Source organism: Coregonus lavaretus (genome assembly GCF_964263955.1).
Source record: "Coregonus lavaretus genome assembly, contig: HAP1_SCAFFOLD_79, whole genome shotgun sequence".
Lineage (NCBI taxonomy): Eukaryota > Metazoa > Chordata > Actinopteri > Salmoniformes > Salmonidae > Coregonus > Coregonus lavaretus.
Window position 1 is genome coordinate 1,226,159 of NW_028157882.1, and position 17,333 is coordinate 1,243,491.

At 41.0% G+C, this 17,333-nt stretch overlaps 1 protein-coding gene; it reads right to left on the bottom strand.

The window, feature by feature from the left end:
- Positions 1 to 17,333, bottom strand: part of LOC311124706 (myosin heavy chain, fast skeletal muscle-like) — a gene marked incomplete at both ends in the record, with an annotated part of 131,900 nt that overhangs the window by 40,428 nt on the left and 74,139 nt on the right.

A 17,333-nucleotide genomic window follows, 5' to 3' on the forward strand; every position in this document is an offset into this window, starting at 1 on the left:
CCGTTAAATGTCACAAATGTTCCGACTTGAAGTAATTATTTTATCAATTCTGCTTTAAGATACGAATTTGGAAATCGTATGTTGACCATCTTAGAGAATGTTTTGTATCGTTGGCGTTTTGTTTTTGTGTTTGTGAAACAAAATATTTCAACCCCTGGATAAAAAAGGAAACAAATGTCAAATATATGTCAACAATCCTTCCTCCAAAGGAACCTTCTATGGATTAAATGATGTGAAAATCCCCAAAACAATGGTATTTTTTTGTTCTAGTTGAGGAATCAAACCAACAGCTTTCTAATAGCTACAATAATGTGGCATATGGACTGTGACTTTCTAGCTAACCTTCCTTTCTCAAGTAGTTAATGCTTCCTCTTTCAGAACCTGTTCATAATCCACTTCCCTCTTTCTATTTACATGTTGAACTCTAAATCTGTTCAAAATCACAACATTGAAATGACATCAGTGTGGGACCAATGAGTCTGATCATCTTGCCCTCACACTGCAAGGCCCAGGGGCAGGACCTTTCTCTTTAGGTCATACAGATCATGATTCCAGAGTCTCTTATTGGTTGCATTGAATCAACCAATGTTTGCGTGCCACATCAGATTGCTATACCATATGATGTAGTTAGCTGATACGTTAATAAAAATCAAATCCTTCTGAGATCTGGCATGAGTCTTCAATGTAGTCAGCATGGAGGGTGGCCATTGTGTTTCAGAACCACAGATGTCACAAAACCTGCACCTTAATGTAAGTTTACAGAGTATGTAACTGCTCACTGCTCCAGAAACTGCCTTCTGACTCCATGTGTCTAGTCTGTTTTGACTGACTGATTGGCCTTCATTCCAACCTCTCCCACCACTGTAGATTATATTTATAGCCTTCTCATAAAAGTGTGAAGCCTCCGCTATGCTGACAAAGCTATCCAGCCTCCAACTCATTGCAATTTGAACCCAGTGGTAAAATCTGGATAAGTGTAACATAACCAAATACATTAAAATGCTTTTTTCCTAAATGGGTATGGACTTGTTATTGCTTGTGTAGCAGATGGGGATCTGTGGAACTTCCTCCTCAGCCTGCAGCGTCTCCACTTGTGCTGCCAAATAGCTTTTCTGTGGTGTGACTGGGTAAGACGCTTGAGGAGGGTGGACATATGTGAGATAGAGGAGTTCCTGGGGTGGAATGTTATTCATATTTTTCATAATTTCATAATTAATAAACAGGAAAAGATGGGTGTCAAAATGATTGGTCATATGTGTTTGTCCTGGGTTTGAGCCTTGGTATGTGCCGAATCAGGAGGAAGCGGTGATCGCTAAGCAAGCAGCATCACGTCCTTTACACTTGGTTCAAGTGAACATTGACGGCACGATTAATAAAAAATATTATGTTGCACAAGTGAATCTTATCCCCACACACAGTGAGGAAGATGGTTCGGGAAGCAAATAAATATCCAAAGGCCAAAGTTGGAGAATAACAGAACATGGTCGCATCGTCGGGTCACCAAGTCTCTAAATCTATAATTAGACACAACTCCCATACCAATAGTCTCTTTGGAAGGGTTGCCAGAAAAAAGCCTTTCATACACCAGTGGTGGGTTTGACGTCGAAAGAAAGATACTTTAAAATATGGTGGTGGATCTTTGATGTTATGGGGATACTTTGCTTCCACAGATCCTGGGGCCTTTGTTAAGGTCAACGGCATCATGAACTCTACCAAGTACCAGGACATTTTAGGTGGGGGAGTATTGAGTATTTCTTTTAAATTTGTATTTCTCTGAGCAATTGTATTATGTTATGTAGTAGGTAAAAATAGTGGTAGGCCACAGTTATTCAGCATACTACTGTGATCCACATCCCATCCCTAGGGGCCAGTGGAGGCAGGGCCAGTTATTCAGCAAACTACTATGATACACATCCCATCCCTAGGGGCCAGTGGAGGCAGGGCCAGTTATTCAGCAAACTACTATGATACACATCCCATCCCTAGGGGCCAGTGGACGCGGGGCCAGGCCAGGAAGCTCTGGTCTGCATTAGAGGTCTGTGGTATGCACAGCTGGGAGGGATTACTGAACTAATCAGCTGAACGATCTCCCACCAGCGGGGCTTTTATTTTGTGTCTTTCTTTTGACATGCCCTGTTAGAGTTTTCCGTATTATTTTGTATTGTTTGTCACCAACTGAAGATGAATGAACCGCTTGGGCTGGCCCGACCATGGAGTCACACCAGAGCCTGTAAATCGCTGTCCCCTCACACACACGTCCAACATGGTCCGCACACTCATACGTTCATGTTTATGCACACACCTAGTCAGGTTAGACAACAATTAGGCAAGTCTAGGTCCCCGAGACAATGCGAGTATAGTGAAACAGTAAGGTTGTTTAAACAGTTCCATAACAATTAGAATAAATCATATAATTTTCCTTTTTTTTTGTATACAATATTGCTCAGTATTTGTAGTATTTATTTTACAAATCTTTATAAAGGGTGCCAATAATTTTGAAGTTTACTGTACAAAACATTAAGAGCACCTTCCTAATATTGAGTTGCACACCCCCCCCCCCCCTTTTACCCTCAGATAACCCTCAATTTGTCGGGGCATGGACTCTACAAGGTTTAGAAAGCGTTCCACAGGGATGCTGGCCCATATTGACTCCAATGCTTCCCACAGTTGTGTCAAGTTGGCTGGATGTCCTTTGGATGGTGGACCATTCTTAATACACACTGGAAACTGTTGAGCGTGAAAACCCCAGCGGTGTTGCAGTTCTTGACACAAACCGGTGCACCTGGCAGCTACTACCATACCCCGTTCAAAGGCACTTAAATATTTTGTCTTGCCAATTCACCCTCTAAATGCACACATACAAAATCCATGTCTCAATTGTCAAGGCTTAAAAATCCTTCTTTAACCTGTCTCCTCCCCTTCATCTACACTGATTGAAGTGGATTTAACAAGTGACATGAATAAGGGATCATAGCTTTCACCTGGATTCACCTGGTCAGTCTATGTCGTGGAAATAGCAGGTGTTCCTAATGTTTTGTACACTCACTGGATATACTATGTACTTACCATACTACCAGTATATTCTATTTACAACATGCATTAAGTATGAAATACCAACATACTAGGCTCTTCCATACTGAGAAAGCATGATCTAATGAAGGCTATGGGGAAAGTGCATAAAGATGCCAGAATAGATCATCATTGTTTTAGCACCATCCACAGAGTTTGTAAACTACAGTCTGTGACATGGTTCAATGTGCCAATATTTTGAGTCGGAAAAATACGATTATCATCCTCAATAGTGTGCAGCGAATTCATACTAGATGAAAAGCCTAAATGAGTATGACATCATGGCATTATAAATTATAATGTTATTATGTAACATAAATTACAAACAGTCAATTCAATGCAATGTAATAAAGGTAATTCAGCCCTGAAGGGCAATCGTTTCTGGCAGGCATAAGACACAGTTAAAATAAAATAATCATACACTTCAGATATAAACATTTGGAAATATTTTCCATTGTGTTTCCTTCTACATACACAACTATCTACTGCGGCGATCTCCTGCCTGTTTCCTGAAGAGCACGCACACACACACACACACACACACACACACACACACACACACACACACACACACACACACACACACACACACACACACACACACACACACACACGGTATCCATAAATACTTACTCCCTGCCAGCCCAGGGGAAGCCCTTGCTGAGTACAGCCGTGATCCCCGTTTCCTAAAGCACGTGTCTATAAATATGTTAGCCAACCAACTGTCAGGGAAAGCCCTCACTACATGCTGACTCACAGACGGTCAGGGTGGAGAGGTTAACTGTGGTTATTATGAACTGTATGTTTTGGCAATGCTTTAGGCTCCTCCGATTCCCCAATGATTTTGGCTCCTCCGATTCCCCAACACTTTAGGCTCCTCCGATTCCCCGCCAGGATCTCTTTCAGGCACCTGCACTAACATTTGCAGTGGCAGGCAAAAAAAACAACCTTGTGTAGCGTCTTCTAGCCTAGGCATTTAGTGCCCTCTATTGGGGAATTGTTATACTAAATGTTGTTTGGAGATTTGCAATAAATAGCAAGGTCCATGAGGTGGGTCATGTTCATTAAGGCATGCAACAAAAACATATTCAAAACATTTTGCACTGGAAAACAAAACATTAACCCTTAGCCGACAATTTCCGCGGCCCCGCGGAAATCTAACATAATAAAAAAAATCCCCATCAAAATCCGTCAATTTAAGATATAGATACTTTATCTGTTTTTTTTGCATGGGCTGCATGTCTCAATCCAACGCATCCGCCGATATCGCCCTTCCGCATCTGCCGTGAAAAGTGGCAGAGCTAGAGCGGTGTTTGTCAGACTATGAGACATCCCGAAAATCGGTCGTCTCACAAAAACGTCTGTGGTGTCGGAACGGTTTGGGATTGTGACCACCCTATTGAAAGATGAGACTCTCACGAACACGACGGCGTTCTCCGTCCACAAGCCTCACAAGACTCGTCTGAAGGTCCCCGGTAGCAGTAAAAAAACAAACAATAGAAGTATATATGGAGATATGCACTAAAATAAGGGGATAAAAAGGGTACTAAACGGTAACTTTTGTTGGGAAAGAGCAGTGGCAGCCAGGGAAGTGTTGGGAAAGTAATTAGGTGTCATCTAATTAGGGGGGGTCTATCTGTTGTTCCATGTAGTCAATCTGTTATTCAGTGCGTTTCTATTGGCTAATAGTAGTAATGCCAAATTCAATGTTTCAACCAATAATTTTTCTCTATATTTTTTGGATACCTTAAGTGGTCTTAAAATTCAAAATCAAACAGCTAAATCATCCTTGGTAAGATCATCTTAAAACAATGTAATTGTTAGTTTAGAACCCCCTCCTCCGGTTTAGACAGGGATTAGACTCCAGAGGGTTAATCTCCCCTGGTTTAGACAGGGATTAGACTCCAGAGGGTTAATCTCCCCTGGTTTAGACAGGGATTAGACTCCAGAGGGTTAATCTCCCCTGGTTTAGACAGGGATTAGACTCCAGAGGGTTAATAGTTAGCCCTAGGAAATCTTTACAGCCCTGAACAACAATGAATATGCTCTTGGCATCTTTTTCGATTTATCCAAAGCGGTTGACACGGTTGATCATGAAATATTCCTTTCTAAATTGCATTATTATGGTTTTCATGATTATACATATAATTGGCTATATAGTGATGTTTATGATAGAGAACAATTTGTTTATGCAAAAGGCTGTGCATCTGCCAGGGCCAAGATATCCTGTGGCGTGCCACAGTGTTCAATAATTGGACCTTTGTTATTCCTAATCTATATCAATGACCTTCCTGCTGTGTCTTCTACCGTACTTCCAGTTCTCTTTGCTGATTATACCAATTTCAATTTATCACACAATAATTTTGATAACTAATTAATGAAGCCAACTCCGGCATGGCCACATTTCCTGAATGGTTCCAGATAAACAAATTATCTTTAAATGTTTAAAAAATCCAACTTTACTGTAGTCACTAGTAAGAATAAAACATACTGTAAAAAAAGAGCCAGAATCTCAATTGTTGGGAATGAAATGGAACAAGTCACATCCACTAGATTCCTCAGAGTTCTAATTGATGAAAAGTTATCCTGGAAAGATCATATTCAATTTGTCAGCAACAAAGTGATGAAATCTGTTGGTATCATCAGAAAGATTAGTGGTTTGGTTCATCAGACTTTCTTCCTAACTCTATACTATAGCTTCATTTACCCATATCTCATTTACTGTAATATTGTCTGGGCCAGTACATATGCCTCCTACCTACAGAAATTACTCATCATACAAGATACATTTGCAAGACTAGACACCTCCTCTAATTACCTGGCTCCATCTGTACCTTTGTTTAAGAAACTCAATATATTTTCTATTTACGACATTAATGTACGCCAATAATGCACTTTCATCTACAAATACTCATACCTCCCAGTCAGTTTACCTAAGCCCTTTAATGGATTCTTCCAGGTTAATTCTGAAATCCATCTATATAACACAAGACACTGCGATAACCTTCACCCTCTCCACTGCCGCACCTCACATAGTCAATTCTCTATCAGATACAGAGGTACCATACTCTGGAATTGTTATCTTCACATTGTCAAAATATCATCATCCCTCAATAACTTCAAGTGAAGACTGGGGGTCAGCCTGATGAACCAAACTACTCAGTAATCTCCTCCATGAAGACTGGGGGTCAGCCTGATGAACCAAACTACTCAGTAATCTCCTCCATGAAGACTGGGGGTAAGCCTGATGAACCAAACTACTCAGTAATCTCCTCCATGAAGACTGGGGGTCAGCCTGATGAACCAAACTACTCAGTAATCTCCTCCATGAAGACTGGGGGTCAGCCTGATGAACCAAACTACTCAGTAATCTCCTCCATGAAGACTGGGGGTCAGCCTGATGAACCAAACTACTCAGTAATCTCCTCCATGAAGACTGGGGGTCAGCCTGATGAACCAAACTACTCAGTAATCTCCTCCATGAAGACTGGGGGTCAGCCTGATGAACCAAACTACTCAGTAATCTCCTCCATGAAGACTGGGGGTCAGCCTGATGAACCAAACTACTCAGTAATCTCCTCCATGAAGACTGGGGGTCAGCCTGATGAACCAAACTACTCAGTAATCTCCTCTATGAAGACTGGGGGTCAGCCTGATGAACCAAACTACTCAGTAATCTCCTCCATGAAGACTGGGGGTCAGCCTGATGAACCAAACTCCTCAGTAATCTCCTCCATGAAGACTGGGGGTCAGCCTGATGAACCAAACTACTCAGTAATCTCCTCTATGAAGACTGGGGGTCAGCCTGATGAACCAAACTACTCAGTAATCTCCTCCATGAAGACTGGGGGTCAGCCTGATGAACCAAACTCCTCAGTAATATCCTTCATGAAGACTGGGGGTCAGCCTGATGAACCAAACTACTCAGTAATCTCCTCCATGAAGACTGGGGGTCAGCCTGATGAACCAAACTACTCAGTAATCTCCCCCATGAAGACTGGGGGTCAGCCTGATGAACCAAACTACTTAGTAATCTCCTCCATGAAGACTGGGGGTCAGCCTGATGAACCAAACTACTCAGTAATCTCCTCCATGAAGACTGGGGGTCAGCCTGATGAACCAAACTACTCAGTAATCTCCTCCATGAAGACTGGGGGTCAGCCTGATGAACCAAACTCCTCAGTAATCTCCTCCATGAAGACTGGGGGTCAGCCTGATGAACCAAACTCCTCAGTAATCTCCTCCATGAAGACTGGGGGTCAGCCTGATGAACCAAACTACTCAGTAATCTCCTCCATGAAGACTGGGGGTCAGCCTGATGAACCAAACTACTCACTAATCTCCCCCATGAAGACTGGGGGTCAGCCTGATGAACCAAACTACTCAGTAATCTCCTCCATATAGCCTAACTCTCACACACTCACATGCACACACATTTAAACAAAACAATATATATTATTTTTTACATGATTACTGATCAATTCATTTTTACATTTATAATTAGTAGGTTTTGTTATGTTTTAACAAACCTTTTTTATTTTTGTACTTTGTGGTGTGGTTTTTATATATGCCCTTGGGCTTCCAACCTGCACACCGTTTTATATTTGTATTTTTTATTGTTGTCTATCACTTGTTTTCTTTGGTGCAAATAAATAAATATAACATCTGCAAATCTTGTAACATAATGGAACAATTTAGAAAACATTTGTACAGCTAAATAATTTCTGGACAGAAAGATAATCCAATGTACCTTTTTTGACCAGAGATCTGCTAATGAATCCTCAGCCTGCTGACTTTATCCCCACAATGTTTCTGACTGTTTGCCAGACGACGTCTTAGTAATGATATACTACTCTTTATTTTATCACCTTTACCTGGTTGTATTCTGGTTTGTTGACATATATACAACTAGAAACAGGCTTCACTAAGCCAAATATTGCCTACTGGGGTATTATTCAGTCAGTGACAATGTATGTATGTCTGTCTCTCTCTTTCTCTCTCTGTACATACAAGCAAAGGATAAAAAGATGCTTCAAATAAAAACCGAGATGAATGTATTAAAAGATAAATACAGTAAAATAAATTGAATGATCAATCAATTCAGTTCTAATTTGCTAAATTGTTGGCTACTGCCCAAATGTTTTTTGAAATAATTCTAATGTTTAGGTAAGATTTGAATGGAGAAAGCTGATCCGAGAATGTTTTTTGAAATAATTATAATGTTTAGGTAATATTTGAATGGATACTCATTAAGTTCTAATTAGGGTTTATCTAACATTAGGATGATAACATCCCAAAAATATTCAAATAATGTTTTTGATTACACATTTTCTCCTAACATTACCTCAAATGTTGTGCACAACATCTGTAACAACCACCACGTTCTCATTAGGTTTTCAGGTAATGTAATAACAGAATGTACCAGTAAAATTGGTTCTGTGAAAGTTCCCAGAACATTCGTGAAATTAAAATGAATCAGACTACAAGATGCCATGTAGAAAAAAACGTGACGGCCCTGATGGAGAAATTATACAATGATTGCTCTGCAAGTACAAAGCACAAGCTCTCGATCACCGTACATGGCGTTAACAACAGATTGTTGGACATCTATAAACACGCTGTCATACATCACTGCAAAGAGCCATCACACTGATGAGTAGTGGGACATGAAGTACTGAGAAGATGGAGGAGAGACACACAACAGAGAACCTAAAACGTTGTTGCTGAGTGGGTGGGGGACAGCTGTAAAATGAGAGCCATCTGGTAGGTCGCCAGGACTGCGGTAGATTGAACTGCATTGCCCCCTAGTAGTTGTCATACACACTACCATATCTGAATTGTGAATTCACTTCATAACTATTATTTTACGTGAAAACAAATTGCAGTTTACATTTTAATAAAATGTATCTTTGTCACATTCCTATTCTGTAACTTTCTCTAATTATAATTCACGATTAATTTGCGATTATCCGTAAATCGTGGTAGCATCCACATTAATCTCAGATAATAAAGATAAACACAAAAGTAGAGAAAATGTCTAACTTGCCTCTTGGAAACAGGCCCTTTATATCCTAATCAGACAGCACCAAATGTTCTGTAAACACCAGCCTCTTGGAAACAGGCCCTTTATATCCTAATCAGACAGCGCCAAATGTTCTGTAAACACCAGCCTCTTGGAGACAGACCCTTTATATCCTAATCAGACATCACCAAATGTTCTGTAAACACCAGCCTCTTGGAGACAGGCCCTTTATATCCTAATCAGACAGCACCAAATGTTCTGTAAACACCATCCTCTTGGAGATAGGCCCTTTATATCCTAATCAGACAGCGCCAAATGTTCTGTAAACACCATCCTCTTGGAGACAGGCCATTTATATCCTAATCAGACGGCGCCAAATGTTCTGTAAACACCAGCCTCTTGGAGACAGGCCCTATATATCCTAATCAGACAGCACCAAATGTTCTGTAAACACCATCCTCTTGGAGACAGGCCCTTTATATCCTAATCAGACAGCACCAACTGTTCTGTAAACACCCGCCTCTTGGAGACATGCCATTTATATCCTAATCAGACAGCACCAAATGTTCTGTAAACACCATCCTCTTGGAGACAGGCCATTTATATCCTATTCAGTCAGCGCCAAATGTTCTGTAAACACCATCCTCTTGGAGACAGGCCCTTTATATCCTAATCAGACAGCGCCAAATGTTCTGTAAACACCATCCTCTTGGAGACAGGCCATTTATATCCTATTCAGACAGCGCCAAATGTTCTGTAAACACCATCCTCTTGGAAACAGGCCCTTTATATCCTAATCAGACATCACCAAATGTTCTGTAAACACCAGCCTCTTGGAGACAGGCCCTTTATATCCTAATCAGACATCACCAAATGTTCTGTAAACACCATCCTCTTGGAAACAGGCACTTTATATCCTAATCAGACAGCGCCAAATGTTCTGTAAACACCATCCTCTTGGAGACAGACCCTTTATATCCTAATCAGACATCACCAAATGTTCTGTAAACACCATCCTCTTGGAGACAGGCCCTTTATATCCTAATCAGACAGCGCCAAATGTTCTGTAAACACCATCCTCTCGGAGACAGGCCATTTATATCCTATTCAGACAGCGCCAAATGTTCTGTAAACACCATCCTCTTGGAGACAGGCCCTTTATATCCTAATCAGACAGCGCCAAATGTTCTGTAAACACCATCCTCTTGGAGACAGGCCCTTTATATCCTAATCAGACGGCACCAAATGTTCTGTAAACACCATCCTATTGGAGACAGGCCATTTATATCCTATTCAGACAGCGCCAAATGTTCTGTAAACACCATCCTCTTGGAGACAGGCCCTTTATATCCTAATCAGACAGCGCCAAATGTTCTGTAAACACCATCCTCTTGGAGACAGGCCATTTATATCCTAATCAGACGGCGCCAAATGTTCTGTAAACACCAGCCTCTTGGAGACAGGCCCTATATATCCTAATCAGACAGCACCAAATGTTCTGTAAACACCATCCTCTTGGAGACAGGCCCTTTATATCCTAATCAGACAGCACCAACTGTTCTGTAAACACCCGCCTCTTGGAGACATGCCATTTATATCCTAATCAGACAGCACCAAATGTTCTGTAAACACCATCCTCTTGGAGACAGGCCATTTATATCCTATTCAGTCAGCGCCAAATGTTCTGTAAACACCATCCTCTTGGAGACAGGCCCTTTATATCCTAATCAGACAGCGCCAAATGTTCTGTAAACACCAGCCTCTTGGAGACAGGCCCTTTATATCCTAATCAGACGGCGCCAAATGTTCTGTAAACACCATCCTCTTGGAGACAGGCCATTTATATCCTATTCAGACAGCGCCAAATGTTCTGTAAACACCATCCTCTTGGAAACAGGCCCTTTATATCCTAATCAGACATCACCAAATGTTCTGTAAACACCAGCCTCTTGGAGACAGGCCCTTTATATCCTAATCAGACAGCGCCAAATGTTCTGTAAACACCATCCTCTTGGAGACAGGCCATTTATATCCTATTCAGACAGCGCCAAATGTTCTGTAAACACCATCCTCTTGGAGACAGGCCCTTTATATCCTAATCAGACAGCGCCAAATGTTCTGTAAACACCATCCTCTTGGAGACAGGCCATTTATATCCTAATCAGACGGCGCCAAATGTTCTGTAAACACCAGCCTCTTGGAGACAGGCCCTTTATATCCTAATCAGACAGCGCCAAATGTTCTGTAAACACCATCCTCTTGGAGACAGGCCATTTATATCCTAATCAGACGGCGCCAAATGTTCTGTAAACACCATCCTCTTGGAGACAGGCCCTTTATATCCTAATCAGACAGCACCAACTGTTCTGTAAACACCCGCCTCTTGGAGACATGCCATTTATATCCTAATCAGACAGCACCAAATGTTCTGTAAACACCATCCTCTTGGAGACAGGCCATTTATATCCTATTCAGACAGCGCCAAATGTTCTGTAAACACCATCCTCTTGGAGACAGGCCCTTTATATCCTAATCAGACAGCGCCAAATGTTCTGTAAACACCATCCTCTTGGAGACAGGCCCTTTATATCCTAATCAGACGGCGCCAAATGTTCTGTAAACACCATCCTCTTGGAGACAGGCCATTTATATCCTATTCAGACAGCGCCAAATGTTCTGTAAACACCATCCTCTTGGAAACAGGCCCTTTATATCCTAATCAGACATCACCAAATGTTCTGTAAACACCAGCCTCTTGGAGACAGGCCCTTTATATCCTAATCAGACATCACCAAATGTTCTGTAAACACCATCCTCTTGGAAACAGGCCCTTTATATCCTAATCAGACAGCGCCAAATGTTCTGTAAACACCATCCTCTTGGAGACAGACCCTTTATATCCTAATCAGACATCACCAAATGTTCTGTAAACACCATCCTCTTGGAGACAGGCCCTTTATATCCTAATCAGACAGCGCCAAATGTTCTGTAAACACCATCCTCTTGGAGACAGGCCCTTTATATCCTAATCAGACGGCGCCAAATGTTCTGTAAACACCATCCTCTTGGAGACAGGCCATTTATATCCTATTCAGACATCACCAAATGTTCTGTAAACACCATCCTCTTGGAGACAGGCCCTTTATATCCTAATCAGACAGCGCCAAATGTTCTTTAAACACCATCCTCTTGGAAACAGGCCCTTTATATCCTAATCAGACAGCACCAAATGTTCTGTAAACGCCATCCTCTTGGAGACAGGCCATTTATATCCTAATCAGACAGTGCCAAATATTCAGTAAACACCATCCTCTTGGAGACAGGCCCTTTATATCCTAATCAGACAGCGCCAAATGTTCCGTAAACACCAGCCTCTTGGAGACAGGCCCTTTATATCCTAATCAGACGGCGCCAAATGTTCTGTAAACACCAGCCAGATAGGCTTGTAGGAAGTCAAAACAAAAAGCTAGTGACTTTATCAGCTGCTACAGAATCACACAGGGTCTATACTTGTGAACATTAGAAAAAGTTTGTGCAAGGTTTAAACAACATCCAAATGCAAGGTTTACTTTAGTTATTGCATGATGCTTCCTTAACTACTCCACTAGCTACTAACGTTAGACAACATTCAAGAGACACGTTTTCACATATGACAAAATCCCAAGTTTTTGCTTATCCATTTCACACACATCCATGCGCTTTTTACGGAAAAAGATAAGAGGTCTATACAACATTTAAGTTTATTGTACAGTACATCATCAAAAAATTAATCCGTTGAAGATCCTTACTGTCAAATACCTGTCATGTACCCCCAATACGTATGTATAGCCTTGTAATAAAAGTGTGAAGCCTCTGTTATGTGTTTGGTAGGCCAATGCTGACAAAGCTATCCAGCCTCCAACTCATTGCAATTTGAACCCTCTGGTAAATGTGGATCAGTGTAACAATACCGAATACATGAAATACTTTTTTTCTAAACGGGTATAGGCTTGTTATTGCTTGTGACATATTATATGCATATCATGAAATATACATGTTCTCTTTTAATTGCATAATGGTACGAGCTCTGTAAATATGTACATATTTAGATATGTTCAAGGGTTTTTATTGTTGTTTTTTATCACACGTTTTGTTTTTGGTAACATTTAGTTTATATTGCATATATCTGGTGGTTTTGACCCACAGATTTGCAGATTGTCTGGCAGGTCAATGGCATGGAGGGCTAGCTAGCTAGCTGGCTTTTGTTTTTGTTTGAATGATGCAGGAAACAGTACCAGCTTCTTGTTTCACCTGGCTGCTGGTTCCAGATCATTTGAGGAGTCACCTGAAGCTTGAGAGGAATAGGAGATCCAGAAGGAATGCAGTGCTGAGGCAGAGGGTTCAGTGAGGATGACTGGCTACTACTCTGAACTGTATATGTGGAGAGCTTTCTGGTGCCCAGAGCTGCTGAGGAATCACCCAAGTGGGTGCTACACATTGTGAAGGAGGAGAATTCCAGTGGCTCCACAACACAGGCTGGTTCCCAGAGTAGCCCTCTACAAGATCGTCACTATAATCCATCTTCATCAACCATCTCCCTGACCCCCTTCCTCTGATCAAGCCAAGAACTGTCCCTCTCCATCTTTGAAGGATGCATGCACTCAAAGACTTGGCATCTATTGGTTGACCTAGCTAGATATTGCTAAGCTACTCATGATGATGAATTGGTTGACCTAGCTAGCTATTGCTAAGCTACTCATGATGATCTGCTGGTTGACATAGCTAGCTATAGCTAAGCTACGCATGATGATGTATTGGTTGACCTAGCCAGCTATAGCTAAGCTACCCATGATGATGTATTGGTTGACCTAGCTGGCTATAGCTAAGCTACTCATGATGATGTATTAGTTGACCTAGCCAGCTATAGCTAAGCTACTCATGATGATGTATCGGTTGACCTAGCTAGCTATAGCTAAACTACTCATGATGATGTATTGGTTGACCTAGCTAGCTATAGCTAAGCTACTCATGATGATGTATTAGTTGACCTAGCCAGCTATAGCTAAGCTACTCATGATGATGTATCGGTTGACCTAGCTAGCTATAGCTAAGCTACACATGATGATGTATTGGTTGACCTAGCTATCTATAGCTAAGCTACTCATGATAATGTATTGGTTGACCTAGCTAGCTATAGCTAAGCTACACATGATGATGTATTGGTTGACCTAGCTATCTATAGCTAAGCTACTCATGATGATGCATTGGTTGACCTAGCCTATTTATGTTATGAAAAGCGCTATAGAAGTTTAATAAATTATTATTATTAATAAATTATTATTATTATTATAACAACGTTGCATTGATCATGCTAATTAAGATCTAAACATTTTTACTGCAGTGATCCCCTGCCTGTTTCTTAAAGAGCACACATATACACACACATCACGGTAGTCCATAAATACTTCCTGCCAGCCAACCCAGGGGAAGCCCTTGCTTAGTACAGCTGTGATCCCCGTTTCCTAAAACACTCACACGTTGGCTATAAATATGCTAGCCAACCAACTGTCAGGGAAAGCCCTCACTACATGCTGACTCACAGATGATGAGGGTGGAGAGGTTAACTGTGGTTATTATTAACTGTTTGTTTTGGCAATGCTTTAGGCTCCTCCAATTCCCCAATGCTTTAGGCTCCTCCGATTCCCCAATGCTTTAGGCTCCTCCGATTCCCCAATGCTTTAGGCTCCTCCGATTCCCCAATGCTTTAGTCTCCTCCAATTTCCCTCCAGGATCTCCTTCAGGCACCTCCAGAAACTTAAAAAACAAAAAAAGGCCCCTCATGTATCTTCTTCTAACCTTGGCGTTTAGTGCCCTCTATTGGAGAATAGTTAGACTACAGTTGTTTGGAGATATGCAATAAATTGCATGCTTGTAGATACCATAGACTTCCAGTCATTGCGCTAACGATAGTTAGCATTGGCTTGCGAAACTCTAACTTCCTTTATACTGGATGCAGATACATATAAATGGTATACATGAGTCATCTGACTCTGGGGAAGTAGATAAAGGTCTTCATAGCCAAAATCCTGAAATATCCCTTTAAGGTCAGGGCAAGGGTAGGGGTCAAGGTCAGGGTTAGGGTTTAGGATAGGGGTCAAGGTCATGGTTAGGGTAGGGGTCAAGGTCAATGGAAAACAATAATTAGAAGGCAAGACCACTCTAGATTTCTTACATACTCTTATTATTATCGGAGTGGCTACGTATCCGAGTTCTCTGGAATATATAGTTCTCTGCATATGTCGGCTCAATAGGAAATTACCTTTGAATTTCCATTTGTCAATCTGTAATGCTTCAGCAATACAAATTGAATAGAGCCCTAGGTTCCACTGCCTACAAGGATGACACTCAAAAGGACCTGCACCGTTTTCTAAGCCACGGTGGTTTTGCAAAACATTTGCGGGGAGAAGAGGCTGCCCCATCCAATGATTGAGCCAGAGTGCAGGATCAGAGTAGAAAACCACAGGGAACCTGCTGCTCCAGAGGATATCGGAGGTTGACTGATCCAGAATCAAATCATGTTGTGTGTTGTGTTAACATACAGGTATCTTATTGTCTATGTTGTGTTACCATACAGGTATCTTAGTGTCTATGTTGTGTTACCATACAGGTATCTTAGTGTCTATGTTGTATTACCATACAGTTATCTTATTGTCTATGTTGTGTTACCATACAGGTTTTTTATTGTCTATGTTGTGTGTTGTGTTATCATACAGGTATCTTATTGTATATGTTGTGTTACCATACAGGTATCTTAGTGTCTATGTTGTGTTACCATACAGGTATCTTAGTGTCTATGTTGTGTTACCATACAGGTATCTTATTGTCTATGTTGTGTTACCATACAGGTATCTTAGTGTCTATGTTGTGTTACCATACAGGTATCTTAGTGTCTATGTTGTGTTACCATACAGGTATCTTAGTGTCTATGTTGTGTTACCATACAGGTATCTTAGTGTCTATGTTGTGTTACCATACAGGTATCTTATTGTCTATGTTGTGTTACCATACAGGTATCTTAGTGTCTATGTTGTATTACCATACAGTTATCTTATTGTCTATGTTGTGTTACCATACAGGTTTTTTATTGTCTATGTTGTGTGTTGTGTTATCATACAGGTATCTTATTGTATATGTTGTGTTACCATACAGGTGTCTTAGTGTCTATGTAGTGTTACCATACAGGTATCTTAGTGTATATGTTGTGTTACCATACAGGTATCTTATTGTCTATGTTGTGTTACCATACAGGTTTTTTATTGTCTATGTTGTGTGTTGTGTTATCATACAGGTATCTTATTGTATATGTTTGTTACCATACAGGTGTCTTAGTGTCTATGTAGTGTTACCATACAGGTATCTTAGTGTCTATGTTGTGTTACCATACAGGTATCTTAGTGTCTAGGTTGTGTTACCATACAGGTATCTTAGTGTCTGTGTTGTGTTACCATACAGGTATCTTAGTGTCTATGTTGTGTTACCATACAGGTGTCTTAGTGTCTATGTTGTGTTACCATACAGGTATCTTAGTGTCTGTGCTGTGTTACCATACAGGTGTTTCCAGGAGAGACTGCCCTGGCCTTCTACAGAGCCAAGAACAATACAGAGAAACCTGTTATTGGGATCTCCACCTACAACATAGTGCCCTTCGAGGCTGGGCAGTACTTCAACAAGATACAGGTACTAATGGACATCTAGTCAATGGCATGTGGATAGAAGTGTTGATGTAACCTTTCAGTCTGTTAAGAGATCAAATGTTACATGCAGGACTAATATATGTGTGTTGTGGTGTCCTATGACGGTCTTATGACCATAGAAATAGAATGACTAGAATGGTTTTGTAACCTCTGACCTTGGCAGTTGTACTAGTTAACTCAGCAGCTTAAATGCAGAGGCTGGCTGAACTACATTGAATTCAATAAAGCAAGAACAAACTTGCAGTCCTTGCATCCATAGCTCAGTCTGAGAATTTGAGAGTGGTTACATTTCTCCAGCCTCATCCATCAGCTGTTTACCAAAAAAACTGACTGCTTTGTCCGGGTGACCACTTTTGCTGTTGGAATTACAGATTGCTCCATTATTTTAAGTACAATATTTTTATGGTATGAAAAAGCTGTTTGCTAAGTAATAAGTCCACAGTCACAAAGGAAGTGTATGTAGGTCTACATCTTTTTAATCAATGCTCAACATTTCACCATGAAAATCA